This window comes from Bison bison, unplaced genomic scaffold, assembly GCF_000754665.1.
Source record: "Bison bison bison isolate TAMUID 2011002044 unplaced genomic scaffold, Bison_UMD1.0 scf7180017864177, whole genome shotgun sequence".
In the NCBI taxonomy this organism is placed as follows: domain Eukaryota; kingdom Metazoa; phylum Chordata; class Mammalia; order Artiodactyla; family Bovidae; genus Bison; species Bison bison.
In genome coordinates this window covers 2115878-2130022 of record NW_011494749.1, presented here as the reverse complement: position 1 = coordinate 2130022, position 14145 = coordinate 2115878, and the positions used below count along the sequence as shown (strand labels likewise).

General features: G+C 39.9%; 2 long non-coding RNA genes across 3 annotated transcripts in view; one reads left to right on the top strand and one right to left on the bottom strand.

The window, feature by feature from the left end:
- The window catches only part of LOC104990312, a 31635-nt gene extending 21178 nt beyond the window's left edge, over nucleotides 1-10457 (top strand). The window contains exons 2-3 of one of the 2 annotated variants that reach the window (XR_825503.1): nucleotides 8020-8242; nucleotides 10376-10457. This is a non-coding gene — a long non-coding RNA (uncharacterized LOC104990312). Of the gene's footprint in view, nucleotides 1-8019; nucleotides 8404-10375 lie in introns of those variants that run through there. The other variant, XR_825504.1, reaches the window with a different exon arrangement.
- A 176-nt stretch (nucleotides 10458-10633) lies between these two features.
- On the bottom strand, nucleotides 10634-14091 carry LOC104990311. The gene is made up of 3 exons (XR_825502.1): nucleotides 13974-14091; nucleotides 13141-13251; nucleotides 10634-10717 (listed from the first exon to the last, which is right to left on the bottom strand). It is a non-coding gene; the product is annotated as an uncharacterized LOC104990311 (long non-coding RNA).
- Between the last annotated feature and the right edge of the window lie 54 nt (nucleotides 14092-14145).

Below are 14145 nucleotides of genomic sequence, written 5' to 3'. Positions count from 1 at the left end.
ATGGAGATTCCTTAAAAAAAACTAGGAATAAAACCTCCATATGACCCAGCAATCCCACTCCTAGGCATATACCCTGAGGAAACCAGGGTTGAAAAAGACACATGTAACCCATTGTTCATTGCAGCACTATTTACAACAGGTAGAACATGGAAGCAACCTAGATGTCCATCGACAGATGAATGGATAAAGAAGTTGTGGTACATATGCACAATGGAATATTACTCAGCCATAAAAAGGAACACATTTGTGTCAGTTCTGATGAGGTAGATGAACCTAGAACCTATTATACAGAATGAAGTGAGTCAGAAAGAGAAAGATATATACCATATTCTAACGCATATATACAGGATCTAGAAAAATGGTACTGAAGAATTTATTTACAGGACAACAGTGGAGAAACAGACATAGAGAATAGACTTAGGGACATGGGGAGAGGGGAGGAGAGGGTGAGATGTATGGAAAGAGTAACATGGAAACTTACATTACCATATGTAAAATAGATAGCCAACAGGAATTTGCTGTATGGCTCAGGAACTCAAACAGGGGCTCTGTATCAACCTTGAGGGATGGGTGGGAAGGGAGATGGGAGGGAGTTTCAAAAGGGAGGGCATATATGTATGCCTATGACTGATTCAGGGGTGGATGGAGAGGGAGACGGGGTGGAGTTTCAAAAGGGAGGGGATATATGTATACCTATGATTGATTTATGCTGAGGTTTGACAGAAAACAGCAAAATTCTGTAAAGCAATTATTCTTCAATTAAAAAATAAATAAATTTTTAAAATTACTAGGAAAAGAAACTAAAGGAAATTACATGATCAAAAGCAAATTATTCATTTTGTATTTCTTTTTCCAAAAATAATTTCAGACTGTCTAAAGGCAAATTAATACAGTAATATCCATACAACTTACTCCTCTGATGAACCTTTGATAGGCACTCAGACTGCCTCCCTAAAGTGTGCAGACAAAAAAGGAAACTGCTTCTTAAATTCACTGGAAAAGCTTTATGTGCTTTACTTATATTCATGAAGAACCATAAACCAGGGGTGGGAAATCTCTCCAGGTCTTTAATCTTATTATTATAATCCAAGTGTTTCATCACACTAAAGAACCACTTAGGACTTCTTACATTTCTAGTTACAGTTTATCTCTTAAATGCCTGTTCTTTACTCACAGACTTCTGACATTTGGACAAAGACTGAAAATAAAATAAATCTATCTTTTATTACTTAAAGGCCATTTTAACTTTATGCTCTTATAAGATTTTGTTACAAGGTTTTGATCCTGTGTTTGGTCATTTAGTTATTGGACTTAAAATTTGGCATTTCAGTGGACCTCAGAGCAGTGAATTTCTAGAAATGTACAATCAAGCTATCACCTAAAGGTTTATCTGAAAGTTTTTAATCAGACTTGGTTTTATCAGATCATCCCATAATAGTTTGCTGAGGTTTTACTGACATATGAAACAAAATAAATATGGATGAGGAATATTTGATTTAACTCTGTAGGGGATATGAATTAGTAGAAGAATGGATTTTCTGAGGAAAATAAGAAATTAGTAAGGACAAGAAATTGTGATCTAGACAATGGCTGCTGTATTAGCTTATAGTGTAAACTGAATAGTGGAGGAAGGAGGACAGCAGTAGAGAATGGGGGAAAAGCATCTACTCAGTAACTAACGAGAAGCTAGGAAATCAGCTTCTACAGCCCAAGGAGGAAGTGGGAGAGAAGAATTGGTAACCCTGGCTGGCAAGCATACTTGGGTACCCTGAATACTAAAAATATGTGCCTTTATCATACTCCAAGTCAAGTTAATTTTCTGCTTCTGCTCTTCTCCATTCATTCATTAAACAAATATTTATTAAGCACTTGCCATATGCCAGGTGCTTGTCCAGGGACTGGGAATACAATAGTGAACAAAATAAAGTCCTGCCAAAGTTCTTTCAACTCTAGCCTATATTTTCTTCTTCAGCTCTCACGCTAGCCCCTCAGTCTTCACCTCCTTTCCCCCCACTGCAACCTGATTTCTTTTCCCACCATCATGATAAAAGAGCTCTCTAAAGACCAGTGACAACTTAATCGCTGTATCTAGCGCCCCTTTGTCGTTCCCCATCTTCCTCAGACTTTGTAGCATTTAAGAGCATCTGATTTCCATCAGTTTTTAAAACTCTTGGCTTCTCTGGGTTTTGTGACATGACACTAGCTTGACTCGCCTTCTATGACTGTTATGCTCTTTCTCTGTCTTGTTCTCTTGCCTCCTAAATTGTGGTGGTCTGTTCATTTCTACACATTGCTCACGTCGATTTTCTCTTTCTCAAATCTTTCTCCTTGATCCTTCTCATGACTTAAGTCATTGGCTCTATTTAGAAGTATCCTAAATCTATATCCCCGGACCCAGCTCTCTCCTAAACTTGAATCTCACATTTTAGACTTTGTGCTGGAGGCTTCCATCTGGGCATCTGCTCGTGATGCCAGCGCAATCTGTTTAAAACTGAAGGCAGCGTATTTACCACCCAGGGTTCAAAACTGCAAACAACAGAAACCCACTCTGGCTAATTCAAGCAGAAAACGAATTCACTGGGAGGATATCAGGTGGCTCACTGGGTCGACAGGGAAGCCAGAGGACCAAGCATGGAAAATGGGCAGGAACCCAGGCAGTCTAGGGCACAGAGAGCACAGCCAAGTTCACTCCATAGGAGGAGTCTGTTGAGGACGCTGCCCTGGAGCTGGCTTTCCCCGCACGATCAACGCTGGTCTTCAGTGTCTCAGTCACCTTCCAGTGTGGTCCTTGACGGCTAGATTTTTGTATTATTCCCCCCAGAGTCAAAGACTTGGGTTGGGGCTTCCGATTGGTCTAGGTCATGTGGTGGGTCCCAGCTGCCCAGGATGACAGCTGATTCCCTTCAGCTTCCCACAAAAAGAAAGGGATCTGACACAGGCCAACCAGAAAATGGCAACTAACCACTATCTTTTCCCCTTCTCACCTCACTTCCTTATGTCCCCTTTGGCATTTAATGCTGCCATCCTTCTCTCCATTACTGGGAGTTGAATCTGGATGATTTCTTTTACTCCTTCCTCTCCCTCAGCTTCTGAGGCAGTCAGTCATCCAGGTTTGCGAGGATTTACTTGTCATTCATTCATTTGTTGTTTTCCTTCACAGTATTTTCTTCTTGGACCTTTCTGTAGCTACTCCTCCAAATTGCATTCTCCTCTTCCAGGGCCTCCTCCATTTTATCCACCCACAGGTTCATTGTTTTCTGTAGCAACACTTTGATCTTATCAAGTGCATTGTAGATGTCTCAGCCTGGCATTCGAGAATCTCCACAATAGAATTCTAATGAGACTAAGAGGTAAACTGGTGCAGTGAGAAGGGCTTGGCCTTCAGATACAGATTAATGTGGGTTCAAACTCTGATTTTCCCACTTTCTAGTTGTAAGACTCTTGAGATTCACTTTCCTGATCTGAAAAATGGGAATAATAAAACCTATCTCCTAGGGTGTTTGTAAGTCAGCTCTTTGAAGGTTAGAATGGTGTTATGAGTTGTCTTTAGGTTACAACATCAACTCACAGATGCTTATATGAACAATATTCAATTACAGACCTGTCTGTTTCAAAACTTAAATAAGATTGTCATCAGTGTGGTTTTGACAAAGGCAGGTTAGGATCAGTATGCTACATGTTTTGAGAGCTAAGTGGAAATCTAACCACCATTTATAGCATTGTTCCTAATTTCAAACAGCTGACTTGCAAATGACCTTTTGGAAATATTTTATTTGCAAGTAGAGAACTTCCTGTGTTATTAATTTTGGGAGTTGAATTTCCCTGATTGGCTGCTTTCCACTATAACATTGCTATTTTAAAGTATTTCCCTGCAGAATTTCAATTTTGTGAGAGGCTGCTATGAATTCCTTATGGGGAAAAAAACATATAGTTATGGTGGACAGATGAAAATTATTAGCTATTATTTCTCAGGCTCACCCAGCATTCTGTAAACGTGGTGAAGCTCTAGCACATAGAAAGAAAGTTCTAAAGTTTGTTCCACAGTCTCAACAAGCCCTGTTTCATGGCATAAGTTCTGGGTTGGCCCTGGGAAAACTGAGCTCTGCAGCCCAGGCTGGAGCTTCTCTGGGCTCGACATGAATGGCACCATCAGAGCTACCCTAATTAACCTCAGTCAGCATTCATTCACTTACTCGTGCATCCACGCAGCAAATCCCCCTCAGTCAGGCGTGTTTGGTGAACCTCACAGTATAGGTTTCAGTCTCATCAGCTCCTGCCAAGAATTTACAGCACTGCTGATTGCTTGATTTTTTTCCCCTGAGGTCAGTAAGACTTTAGGTGAAAGATGGTAATCATGCCAAGATTGGTAAAAGTTGTTTAATTAGCATGATATTTTAAACTAGTCTCTACACATATAGTTTGTGGGTGAATTAATATGCACTGCAATGTATTTTTTTGTCTAATGGTTTTTAAAGTGAACACATGTTAACAATATGATTAAAATAATACTTATGATTATTAAATATTATTTTTGATTAATAGTATGATATGATATACTTAAAAGTGAAATCACCTGTATTTCTCTCCACATATTTCTTACCCCACTCAATATCACTTCCCAAAGGCAACTACTTTTTAACACATTGGGGGTATATGCTCCCACACTTCTTTTTATTTTGGTATAATTTTATTTTTTTTAAATTTATTTAGTTTAATTGGAGGCTAATTACTTTACAATATTGTAGTGGTTTTTGCCATACATTGACATGAATCAGCCATGGGTGTACATGTGTTCCCCCATCCTGAACCCCCCTCCCACCACCCTCCCCATCCCATCCCTCTGGGTCATCCCAGTGCACCAGCCCTGAGCACCCTGTCCCATGCATCAAACCTGGACTGGCAATCTCTTTCACATATGATAATATACATGTTTCAATGCTATTCTCTCAAATCATCCCACCCTTGCCTTCTCCCACAGAGTCCAAAAGACTGTTCTATACACCTGTGTCTCTTTTGCTGTCTCACATATAGGGTTATTGTTACTATCTTTTAAAATTCCATATATATGCATTAGTATACTGTATTGGTGTTTTTCTTTCTGGCTTACTTCACTCTGTATAATAGGCTCCAGTTTCATCCACCTCATTAGAATTGATTCAAATGTATTCTTTTTAATGGCTGAGTAATACTCCATTGTGTATATGTACCACAGCTTTCTTATCCATTCATCTGCTGATGGACATCTAGGTTGCTTCCATGTCCTGGCTATTGTAAACAGTGCTGCAATGAACATTGGGGTACATGTGTCTCTTTCAATTCTGGTTTCCTTGGTGTGTATGCCCAGCAGTGGGATTGCTGGGTCATACGGCAGTTCTATTTCCAGTTTTTTAAGGAATCTCCACACTGTTCTCCGTAGTGGCTATACTAGTTTGCATTCCCACCAACAGTGTGAGAGGTTCCCTTTTCTCCACACCCTCTCCAGCATTTATTGTTTGTAGACTTTTGGATAGCAGCCATTCTGACAGGCGTGTGATGATATCTCATTGTGATTTTGATTTGCATTTCTCTGATAATGAGTGATGTTGAGCAGCTTTTCATGTGTTTGTTAGCCATCTGTATGTCTTCTTTGGAGAAATGTCTGCTTAGTTCTTTGGCCCATTTTTTGATTGGGTCGTTTATTTTTCTGGAATTGAGCTGCAGGAGCTGCTTGTATATTTTTAAGATTAATTCTTTGTCAGTTGCTTCATTTGCTATTATTTTCTCCCATTCTGAAGGCTGTCTTTTCACCTTGCTTATAGTTTCTGTCGTTGTGCAAAAGCTTTTAAGTTTAATTAAGTCCCATTTGTTTATTTTTGCTTTTATTTCCATTACTCTGGGAGGTGGGTCATAGAGGGTCCTGCTGTGATTTATGTCGGAGAGTGTTTTGTCTATGTTTTCCTTTAGGAGTTTTATAGTTTCTGGTCTTACAATTAGATCTTTAATCCATTTTGAGTTTATATTTATGTGTGGTGTTAGAAAGTGTTCTAGTTTCATTCTTTTACAAGTGGTTGACCGGTTTTCCCAGCACCACTTGTTAAAGAGATTGTCTTTTCTCCATTGTATATTCTTGCCTCTTGCCAAAGATAAGGTGTCCATAGGTGTGTGGATTTATCTCTGGGCTTTCTATTTTGTTCTTTTGGAATAATTTTAAAGTTATCCCTAGGCATTCTTTATGGTTAGAAGCTAGAACAATATCGCCATTTAGCCTCTGACAGATCTTGGAACTCTTCCACACACTGCTTATGTTAAACATATTATAGAAACAAAGAATTAAAAGAACTCTTTTTCCCTCCACTCAGATATTGTTAATTTCTGATTCTGAAAGCCAAAGAAAAAAGCCCTGTTTTTTTTTGTACTTATGCTTATGTGGACTATAGATTTATATAATCTACACAATTCCATGACCATAGCATTTATTAAAAAAAAAAAAAAACATTAAGACAATGAAATAAAAGGAGAGAAAAGCCCAGCAAACTTAAAAAGCAAACAAACAAACTTAATTGCTCTTGAGGTCACTTAAAAAATGTCTGAAGGAGAGAATGTCAAGAAACCAAAGTTTCTAGTTACCTTTCAAGGCCATCTAGCTAATGAGAGCATAACAAAGAAACCATTTTAGGAATATTTTATTTTTCTTCAAATCTTAGGTCAGGGCATTGACAATAGGTGTTGTGTGGCTTCACAAGTATTCAGAATCCCCTCCCACAGTAACCTCATTTTGATGGAGAAAGGAAGGTAATAAACAGAGTCAAGGTTCTGTGTATGAAGAAAATGTTTTTAATTTTTACTATTTGATAACTGTGTTTAGCCTTTTGCCATAATTGAGCTCCTGGAAAATGCTGCATATTTTTACTTCTGCTATTGAATTAAATTAAAAGTGCTCAAAGTGAGGAGTCAGGGGAGCTCTGTATTGAAAATAATTGAAAGATAAATCTTTTGTTAGAGTTGTTTTTACCCACTCAGTTGTGTCCAACTCTTTTTTGACCCCGTGGACTGTAGACCACCAGACTTCTCTGTCCACAGGATTTCCCAGGCAGGAATACTGGAGTGGGTTGCTATATCCTTCTCCAGGGGATCTTCCCAACCCAGGGATCGAACCCTAGTCTCTTGCATTGGCAAGCAGATTCTTTAACACTGAGCTACCTGGGAAGCCCTCTGTTAGAGTTCAGGGTCCAAATAACCACCCAATAATTAGTAACCGTTTAGTATATTTGAATTTTTATGTGTGTTGGATGATAATGTACAGCTATATCTTCATTTTGAGGAATTTACATTAAATCATCTATTTTATTATGGTAGTTTTAGACTGCAAGATCTAATTTGATAAATTTAAAACACAAATTAATACTTGCTGCTTTAAAACAGTTAGGCAGTGGTTGTTGAAACAATGTTTTCAGATTGACTAGTTTTGAGTTCTATGTTTGTTTAATATTCAGTAAATATTTATCGAACAGCTAGTCTGTAATAGGCACTCGATATATAATGGTGAGTAAAAGCAGACACAGTGCAAGCCCACTTTTAATAATAGCAGCAGCTAATACTTACCAAGTTCTTGCAACATATGGGGCCCTGTTCTAAGGGTTCTTAATGTACTATATCATTGCATCCCCTCAACAACTCCAGGAGTAGAAATAGTATTATCCTCACTTTATAGATGAAAAACCTGAGGGACAGAGAGGTTAAGTAATTTGTCCAATGTTATATAGCTAGTAAGTGGTGGAGCTGGGATTTCAATCTAGGCAGTATCACCCCAGGGTCTGTACTCTTAAGCACTGGGATACACTCTCTTCTAAAAGCCTTTCTTGTAGTGTACAACCTAATGGGTAAGATACTGATTGAATAGTCATTTAAGGGAATGAAAACTTCTAACTCTGGTAAGTGATATGAAAAGGAATATGGGAGAAACTATTTGGGTCATTGTTACCAAAATGTTTCTGTTTTCCTTCTGGTTACATGAACAATATTTCCTGGTCTTCCTTACAGTTAACTGTGGTCATGCAACTAATTCCGGACTGTGGAGTGTGGATGAACGTGAGGTTCATACTTCCATGTCTGGACCATAAATTTTCCTGATTGACTCTCCCTGTTCTTCCACCACTACCCCTATTTGGTGGCTGAAAAGAGTGGACTTAACATAGAAGAAACCTGGATCCTTGAATGGCTTCGTGGAGCAGAGTCCCTGATGATCTGTACTGGATAGTGATAAGTAAACAAAAAATATTATTTTAAGCCAACTGAAATTTTGGAATTGTTTTTAATAGCAGTCAGCCTATCTTGACTAATACAGAAGATAAAACCTTGAAGTTGCATGCTGCTATAAGGAAAAAAAAAATCTAAAATATATGATTTTGAATTGGTAGCTGGGTAGGGATGGTGTGGAAACAGATATCAGAGGGCAGAATACTTGAGAGTTTGTTATGTCATCACAAAAGATTTGCTACAACTGTTGCTTGTGACAACTTAAAAGGTGGCACATTACTTGCCTAGTCAGCCTATATAGCTCTACAAGAAGTTTTTGGAAAGAGAGTAGGTAGTAGGTATTGTCTACTATTTGCTGACTTTAGTAAAGCATTAGAACAAAGAGAAAAGCTCAAGCAAGAACCGGCCATTTTTTAAGCAGGAAAGTACTCTTGCCTGGAAAATCCCATGGATGGAGGAGCCTGGTGGGCTACAGTCCGTGGGGTCGCTAAGAGTCAGACACAACTGAGTGACTTCACTTTCACTTTTCACTTTCATGCATTGGAGAAGGAAATGGCAACCCACTCCAGTGTTCTTGCCTGGAGAATCCCAGGGACGGGGGAGCCTGGTGAGCTGCCGTCTATGGTTGCACAGAGTCGGACACGACTGAAGCAACTTAGCAGCAGCAGCAGCAAAGGAGTTAGAAGAAGTCCAGAAATTTGGGGGATGAAAGATTATAAAGCTGACTACTTCTTGACACTAAAATAGGAAACAAAATATTAAAAACCTGTGAGTAACAAAGGCCCAGTTAGACCCAGACTTCAATGGCAAAGATCTGATTAAGAGTGTGGTCTTCCCATCCGAGTCTAATGGCCTGAAGATAGCCCCCATTAAACAGAGAGAGGAACCAAGGAAGGAAAACAAAGACAGAATCATGCTTGAAAATTATGTATAGGAAAGAACTTTGGGTGTGGTTACTGGCACACGTTGCTGACTGGAAGCAAACAGATCAAAAGCCTACCAAGGTTTTGAGGGAATCATGTTCTCAAAGAAATCCTTTGATTATTTGAGTTGAAAGTAACCTTTGGATTTCATACTAGAACCAGTAGGAAGTAAGCTGAGCAGACTCTAAGGAAGGTGTATTCCCCAACACCCTTTTTCTGTAGAGTAGCAAAGCCAGGACCCGTGGAGTAGATAAGGGAATTCCTTGGAAAGATGAGTAAGATTTAAACAAAGAACTTTACTTACCCTTCATAGTAACTATCCCAGCAGAATTCTGGAATTGCTGTGGATAAGTGAACTATAAGTGATTACTGTATTTCTCCTATTTGTTCTTTTTCTGAATAAGCATTTATTTCATTTTTCTGTCCTTTTTGTTTGCTTTTAATAAACTTCTGGTTGACTTTACTAATTAGGATGAGCATGAATTTCTTTTGTAAAAATGTAAGTAACTAAAACAGAAGCAGGGGAATTCCCTGCTGGTTCAGTGGTTAGGGCTCTGCACTCTCACTGCCAAGGGTTTGGGTTCAGTCCCTCCCTGGTAGGGGAACAACAACAACAGAACAAAAAGCAGAGACAGATTTATCAAGAAATTAATGAAACTTAAGCTCTAAGGGTCTCTGCCAAGGCTCCACTGCACCCTCCCCTTCATCACATTTCCCTTCATGTCAGTTTGTGTTGGAGTGACCCTGGATATTCTGGGTATCTGGCAAAGGGAAAGCTGAATTGGGGATACATTTAATTTGGGGCTTAATGAAACATACTTACATGTGTTACAGTCCCATTTAATTCAGTTATTGCTGGCTTTCCTTGTTTAGCAACAGATTCCAGGATGGAATCTATGGCCCTTTGCACTGATTCACTTGGCATCCTGTCATGGAGGTTACAGGGCTAGAGGTCATAATGTGGTATTAACACATGGCTGGCACTGGAAGTATGTGGGTAGTGTGGGGGAAACAAGGTTTGAAACATAAAGAGCCAGAAGCTAGTCCAGGGGAAATTCTTCTAATCATCAGACATGTACAAACTGTAAGTGGAAAATCTGGTTCTCATTGATGTCAAACCAAAATGGAAGTTCTCTTCTGTTAGAAATACACTCAATAATGCAGTGTTTTATTTTTAATTCATCATACATTTTATTTCTTTTCTTGTTTTTTTAAAGGGTAATCACATGAAATGGGATCAATCAGAATTCCTTCAGCAGTATTACAGCCTGTTCAATATGTGTCAGATGGTTTTTTATGCATCCCAGCTGTCCATAATAAAGACTGATTGATGAACAATGATGCCAGAGGAAAAACTACATTTCTTTTGTCCTCTCTATTAAAAAGTTATTTAAAAATCACTGTCATATTCATAACACTGATCTTATAGGCTTACTGTGACATTGAAATGAGGTCAGGCATACAAACACAAAGTACTTGGGTACAAAACCTATATAGCAGGTTCCCATATAGCAGGATCATGTAACAGGCTCATATGACAGGATCCCAGTAAATAACACCTATTAAGGAAAAAAAATCATTGTCATATGAAGAGGTAATCAAAGAATATACAACCAAGAAATTTAGTAAACGTGCTTTGGACATTTAATTAGATGTCACATTTCTCAATTTTATAATGTTTATGGTATTTGCAGTCTTAACATGTATAATCTATTGTGATTACTTTTCATAGTCTAAATAAATACTTGATTTAACCTAATTTTGCATCTGTATGGTTTGTATTAGCTTTTTTTTTTTTTTTTAAGCTCCATCACATGGCATGAGGGATCTTAGTTTTCCGATCAGGGACTGTACTTGCATCCCTTGTATTGGAAGTGCAGAATCTTAACCACTGGACCACCAGGGAAGTCCCTATATTAGTTTTTCTTAAAGGGGCCCCATAAACAGTAAATGTGTCAGGCCCCCACAAAACATGGATCCTTCTCTGAATTAAAAATATACATTTACTTGCTGTATATCAATTATATCTCAATAAAACTGGGAGAAAAAATGATTATTTTTTTAATTTAGCAGTTTTTTTTTTTTTTTAAATGGAATGCACAGCTACCATTCAACCAAATAATCCAATTCCTGGGTATTTATCCCAAGAAATGAAAAATATGTTCACAAAAAAATATGTGTACATGAACATTAATAGCAACTCTCTATATATAACAGCCCCAAATTGGAAGCATCCCAAATGCCTTCAATGGATGAATGGCCAAACAGTGACAATCCCAACCATGGAATTCTCAGCAATAAAAACAGCAAACTCTTAATACTCACAATGACCTGGATAAATCCCCAGAGAATTATGCTGAGTGAGAAAAGCCAATCCCAAATCATTACATATTACATGATTCCATTGAAATGACCTCTTTATAGAAATGGATTACAGATTAGTGGTTGCCAGGAGTGAAGGAGCAGATGGTATCAGGAGGAAAATGGGTGTGTTTATAAAAGACAGTTTGGATCCTCATGCTCATGGAAATGATACAAATGTTTTGTATCTCCACTGTATCAGTATCAATATCTTGGTTGTGATTTTGTACTATAGTTTTGTAAGATTCGGAGAAAGCAATGGCACCCCACTCCAGTACTCTTGCCTGAAAAATCTCATGGACGGAGGAGCCTGGTGGGCTGCAGTCCATGGGGTCGCTACAGTCGGACACGACTGAGCGACTTCACTTTCACCTTTCACTTTCATATATTGGAGAAGGAAATGGCAACCCACTCCAGTGTTCTTGCCTGGAGAATCCCAGAGACGGAGGGCTGCCTGGTGGGCTGCCGTCTATGGGGTCACACAGAGTCGGACACGACTGAAGCAACTTAGCACAGCATAGCATTTGTAAGATTATCACTATTGCAAGGAACCTGGGTAAAGGATATTCTAACAAGTACATATGAATCTACAGTTATTTAAAAATAAAAAGTTTTTTTAAATGTGTATATATACCACTATACAAGTTCTTATTCTTTCAACTGACTTAAAGCAGAAAGTTTTGCATACAGGCACAGAAGAGCAGCTGTCAGAAGCAAGCATGTCTCAAATATTAAGCAATTAAGACTTAACAGAATCATACAGATATGAAAATGCCCATAGCAAAGGAAACACTGGGTAAATAATTTCGAAGAAAGAGGAAACCTCAGACACCATTTTGTCTGTAACCTGAATTTATCTTGGCTGCTTTATGGCCCTTTCCCCATAGCATTCAGAAGACACACAGGTCTGATATCCAAAAAAGAAATTTAAAGTAATTTAGACTTTCAGGGAAGAATTTTAAAGAGACATCAAAGGTGAAAAGTATACTATAAGACTTTGACAAAATGTTTAAACAGTCCTTTCAACCATCCAGGTCCTCCAAGTTCCTCTCATTATGACAGGTGCTATTTCATTTTTCTCATCTTCTTATCTTCCTCTCTCCTGCAACTGACTAAAAGGACTGGTTGTTGTTTAGTCGTTAAGTCACGTCTGACTCTTGCCATCCTGTGGACTGTAGCCCTTCAGGCTCTTCTGTCCATGGTGTTTCCCAGGCAAGAATACTGGAGTGGGTTGCCATTTCCTTCTGCAGGGGATCTTCCAGACCCAGGGATGGAATCTGAGTCTCCTACATTGGCAAGCAGATTCTTTACCTCTGACGCATCAGGAAAGGCTGTAAAATCACTCTTAAATCTCTTCTGAGCCAGCTCTTTATTATTGTACAGATCAGTTTAGTTCCTGGATACCTTATATTTCTTCTCTGTAACTAGTCCCCTGATCCACACAACGTAGTCCCAAGAGGGACTTGGGAAACCACTGGAAGGTCTTTAGAAGGATGGAGAATACAGGTGTGTGGGAGTGAGGATGAAAAAGAAGGTTTAGATGTTTTGCTTACCTATCCAGTCTTCCATTTACAATTGAATAAAATGAGGCCCAAGTGAGTTTAGTGACTTGATAACTCACCTCTTGAGTCACATGGAATTGGGGCTGGAACGCAGGATTACTTCAACCCTTTGTTCTACTTCCCTAGTAGTCAATCCTATGATTTGTCCTGTCAGGGGTGGCTTTGCATCCCTGGTGGAAAACAACAGGTAGGGGGAATTAATGCTAGTTCTGCCTTTACCATGTTCCATGACCTCGCGCTGCTGCTGCTGCTAAGTCGCTTCAGTTGTGTCTGACTCTGTGCGATCCCATAGATGGCAGCCCACCAGGCCCCTCTGTCCCTGGGATTCTCCAGGCAAGAATACTGGAGTGGGTTGCCATTTCCTTCTCCAGTGCATGCATGCATGCTAAGTTGCTTCAGTCGTGTCTCTGTGCGACTCTGTGGACAGTAGCCCACCAGGCTCGTCTGTCCACGGGATTCTCTAGGCAAGAATACTGGAATGGGTTGCCATTTTCTTCTCCTGACCTTGCACAGGTTATGTCTTTTCTAAGGCTCAGTGAAGCGGAGGCAAGATGAACGCTTGGGTCCTGTCCAGTACTAACATTCCTTGCTTCTGGAACATCCTGGGCCCTGCCCTGCTGTGAGCCTTGGGCTGTGTAGTGATGGCCTTGAGCTAGTCAAGAAGACTCACCCTCATCTCTGTCCCTCACCCTACTGGGGCAAAGGAAGAACCCGCGAAGACTGGATTCCTCCCCCAACTTGGTTGCCTCTTTAGTGTGCTAAGATACTCGGGGTGGCCATCTCCTGTCAGAGGAGCTCCAGACTTGAGCTCTGAAGGGTCTCTCCGGACTCCCTAGGAAGGAAGGAATCCTTGGAAGTTCCTGAGTATCCCAGGCTGGAGGTCTCCCCTTACCCCACTTCCTCGGAACCAGTTTCAAGACCCAAATCCTAGGCCCTTAGGAAGCCCACCGCGCAAGCGCAGACACACGTTCCCCGCGAGGGGGGCGGAATCCGAGGCTAAGGCAAGGTGAGAGGGAAGGGTCCGCGGGACCCCGCCTCCGGATCGTCACGTGGGAGGCGGGGTC